At 34.9% G+C, this 3,919-nt stretch overlaps 1 long non-coding RNA gene across 1 annotated transcript; it reads right to left on the reverse strand.

Annotated features, from left to right (window-relative positions):
• Window positions 1-1,041: 1,041 nt before the first annotated feature.
• On the reverse strand, window positions 1,042-3,671 carry LOC141377873 (uncharacterized). Its single transcript, XR_015509746.1, has 3 exons — window positions 3,229-3,671; window positions 1,611-1,666; window positions 1,042-1,440 (listed from the first exon to the last, which is right to left on the reverse strand). It is a non-coding gene; the product is annotated as an uncharacterized LOC141377873 (long non-coding RNA).
• Window positions 3,672-3,919: the final 248 nt, after the last annotated feature.

Consider the following 3,919-nt stretch of genomic DNA (forward strand, 5'->3'; position numbering starts at 1 on the left):
AATGAGTTTCTTTCTTCAGTTGAACACAAAAGTAGATATTCTGATGAATGGTGGAAACCGGTAACCATTGACTTCCATAGTAATATACAATACCTGACAGAAGTCTTGTCGTCGATCCCAGTTTTAAGTGCAACAAATAATAACTTGACTTAGAAAAGCTGCAGAAGGTTTATCTGCATCCCAGTCACCACAAATACTGCAGAAGTCCTATTGGATCCCACATGGACCCAAGATTCTCACAGAAATCAGTCAAGTTTGGTGAAAGAAAAAACATGATTTGGGGTTGACATTTGTGCTGCCCATTACATTACAAACCACAGGAGAGGGAAAATTCTTCAGCAGGATATGCTCCTTCTCATACTTCAGCCTTTACATCAAAGTTCCAGAAAGCAAAGAAAGTCAAGGTGCTCCAAGACTGGCCAGCTTAGCCACCAGATATGAACATTATTAAGCATCTCTGGGGTAAGATGAAGGAGGAGGCATTGACATTGAAGATTAATCTAAATAATCTTGATGAACTCTGGGAGTCCTGCAAGAATGTTTCTTTTGCCATTTCAGATGACTTTAGAGTCATTGCAGAGATGTATGGATGCAGTCTTGGGAGTCATACACAATATTAACTCTTTTCCCACTGCACCATGACTTTATATTATATACTGCACATTATTTCTGTTAAGTGACAAGACTTTTATCTAAGCAAAGTCAGACCTTACTATCCTAATTAAGAAGTTAAAAATCAGGTTTTGCTAAAATAAGCATAATTTAGAGGCCTTTGCCTTTCATATATACCACTTCTGATAGCAAATGATCAACTAGAAGTCAAGTTATTATTTGTTGTTCCTAAAACTTGGATGGCTGACAAGACTTTTGTCAGTTTGTGTATAGAATGCAATGGTTAACCGTTTCCAACATATTACAAAACAACTTCTTTTGTGTTCAACAGATGAAATTAATTAAGGTTTGAAGCAAGTAAAAGACGCATAAATGGTGAGAGAATTCTTGTTGTTTTAGTGAACTATCCCATAGAGATGTGGGACAACATGAGTATTAGTGAATTTTATTAATGTATAATAAAACTGAGCTCAAAACAGTTTGCAGTAATAATAATAAATTAGCTGAGCAATGCTTCACATTTACAGTAGGTAAACAAACCTGGTCTTGTCTCTCACAGCTGCTCTCATGTGTCGACTGTTGTAGACTGCTAGAGCATTTAAAGGATCCTTTATGTAAGGGTAGCGTGGTGGTACACACCATTCCACTAGCCTGCTTGAACAGATGCACGACACAGACTGACTGTATGATATAATGGCAGAAGTATCTGAAGAATGGTATTTGGATTTAAATCAACAGCCCAAGGCGAGGCACGGGAACATCTTGGGCCTCTTCTGTAAACATAAGGCCCCCACTCCAGAAGGAAAGCAGATAATGCCACATGAAGAGCTGTAAAAAAAAGAAGAAAAGAAAAAAAGGATGCGCATTCATTTCATTTGTGGCTAGACTGAGAATGTCAATATTTATGGTATGATGAGAGAGCGGTGCATTATGGGTCACGCTATTCAAACATAACATTGCAGGGGAAATGATAGAATACAAGAATTTGACACACATACCTCATCAGGAGTGGGTGGATGATTGACACAAATGAGTGGGGATGGATGAGAGATGTCTGTGCAAATATACAGGTGGGTTGAAGAGTTAATTAAATAATTAGCATTAAGTCAATGACAGTACAACTACAGCTGCTGCAGTTGATGAACCATGAAAAGTGCCAATGTAGTCTTATGTTTAGGTTGATTAAAACTATTAAAATTATGAATAAATACATTTTAAAATATAATGCTATATATATATATATATATATATATATATATATATATATATATATATATATATATATATATATATATATATATATATATGCAGTTCACATAATGCTAAAGAATGCATAGGTAATAACATATTTCTTTTTACTTTATATCAAATTCAAAATATCGATTAAACTATCATTATTATCATTGAGTGAAACTATAATTATTTTTTTGTTTTGTTAATTAAAAGAAGTCTGAATAAAATCAAACAAATATAAATATAAAGTTAAGGTGATAAACCGGAACGTTTTAGCAACTAATTTAAAAATAAAACTAAACAAAAATATAAAGACAATAACTTACACAATTCACAAATTTTGAAACTAATGATTTATTTTAGGGGCGACACGGTAGCTCAGTGGTTAGCACTGTTGCCTCACAGCAAGAAGGTCGCTGGTTCAAGCCCCAGCTGGATCAGGTGGTGTCTCTGTGTGGAGTTTGTGTGGAGACACTAGCGTACAGTATATGTGTAAATGGAAGTGGATGGATGTTTGCCAGTACTGGGTTGCAACTGGAAGGGCATCTGCTGTGTAAAACATATGCTGAAAAAGTTGGCGGTTCATTCTGCTGTCCCTGCTGAAAAAAACAGCTTAACCAGCCAAGGCTGGTTGGCTGGTTTTAGCTGGTTAACCAGGCTGGTTTTAGAGGGGTTTTGGCCACTTTTAGGCTGGTTTCCAGCCATTTCCAGCCTGGCCTTAGCTGGTCAGGCTGAAAAATGACCAGCTAAAACCAGCTTGACCAGCCTGGCTCCCAGCCTGACCAGCTAAGACCAGGCTGGAAATGGCTGGAAACCAGCCTGGAAGTGGTCAAAACTCCTCTAAAACCAGCCTGGTTGACCAGCTAAAACCAGCCTAGGCTGTTTTGAGCTGGGGGGGGTTTTCAGTAGGGGTGGCATACTCTGATGAATAAAGGTACAAGTGGAAGAAAAATGAATTAATGATTTACTTTACTATAACGTCAAATTATATCAATAATAGCAAAATAGCTTTTTTTATTTATTGGTCAAAATATAACGTTTATATAATTTGTGTTAATTGAGTAAAACATTTTTTTTTATTTTGATATTTGGTTAAAATATTACACATACATTTTATCATGAGATTTAGTCCATTTATATTTAGAAATGCCATATTATTTTATAACCAAGACAAACATATTACAGACGAAACAGCACCCTTATCAAAAAAATCATTAAATATTCCAATAATTATGATTCCTAAAAATCACATAGCCCTTTGTGAGGCAACACAAAAGGGGACTTAATAAAGGTAAATTATTTTGGAAATACTAAAAGTTGTTTAATCGAATTTTAAAACAAAATGTAATTGAGTATGAGGACAAAGGAGCAATTAAAACTTGCCTGGACAGAAGACGAGCCACAGACGGTTCAGTCGACGTCTTTGCGGTTTTTTGTACATTATTGTTATTATTAGTTTATATGCAACGTGTAACTTTTCGTCGAAGCTGCTCATATTTTCTGTAAACCCCGTTGTGTTCATGTTAACCTTCAGCAGTACATCTCTTAACGTTGTCATCATGCTAAACGTTTAAGCTAAATAAAGCAATAGGTTTCGGTTATGACCAAACGTGAATCAATCGATCGATTCACTGATTCATTTCCTTGCACTGGCTCATATTTGTTTGTTTACCAAATTCTCGAAGCATTTTAAGCTAAAGTAAATAAATATTTGGCAAATTTATTCAAAATGTAAACATAACTGATAAAAAATTACAATTAGGATGATGCATATTAAACGATTGGGATTTTGATGAATCGGGTGAGTGAATGAACACATTCCTCATAAAAAAAACTAATGTCACTTTCGCCACCTATTGGCAAAACGACGCAAAATAAGAATTTTATTTAATTTGATTTTATTTGATGTTTTTTTAAATAAATTATTATATTAACTAATAACAGGTTATACGATGTCTATAACAACCTAACACAAACATATTTTTTGTTTTTTGTCCAGTTTATGAAATTGTCTAGCTACTAAACACAGGAATTGTTTATCCATCCATCCATCCCTCTTTCCATCTACCTATCC

The sequence above is a fragment of the Danio rerio genome, chromosome 15, assembly GCF_052040795.2.
Source record: "Danio rerio strain M-AB ecotype USA chromosome 15, GRCz13ab, whole genome shotgun sequence".
NCBI classification, from domain to species: Eukaryota; Metazoa; Chordata; class Actinopteri; order Cypriniformes; family Danionidae; genus Danio; species Danio rerio.